Genomic DNA, 250 nt, shown 5'->3' on the forward strand with positions numbered 1-250 from the left:
TGCATTAAGTTTGGTTTGTTGCTAAGAAATGTGCAAATGGAAAAGGATTGCCGTAGTGAATAACCAAAGGAGGAAGTATACCTGGATTAGTGACGAAGTAATATCCCGCCATTGTGACGTGAGTAGGGGGAGTTTATTTTAAAATCTCCGCACTATATAAATTGATTGATTTACATTAGTAAAGGTCGATGGTTTTCTTAAGTGCATTGTGGATAGCATGAGTTGTTAACCGTGATAGGCAATTTTAAAA

The sequence above is a fragment of the Theobroma umbraticum genome, unplaced genomic scaffold (genome assembly GCF_002168275.2).
Source record: "Theobroma umbraticum cultivar Fairchild unplaced genomic scaffold, ASM216827v3 scaffold_56.0, whole genome shotgun sequence".
NCBI lineage: Eukaryota > Viridiplantae > Streptophyta > Magnoliopsida > Malvales > Malvaceae > Theobroma > Theobroma umbraticum.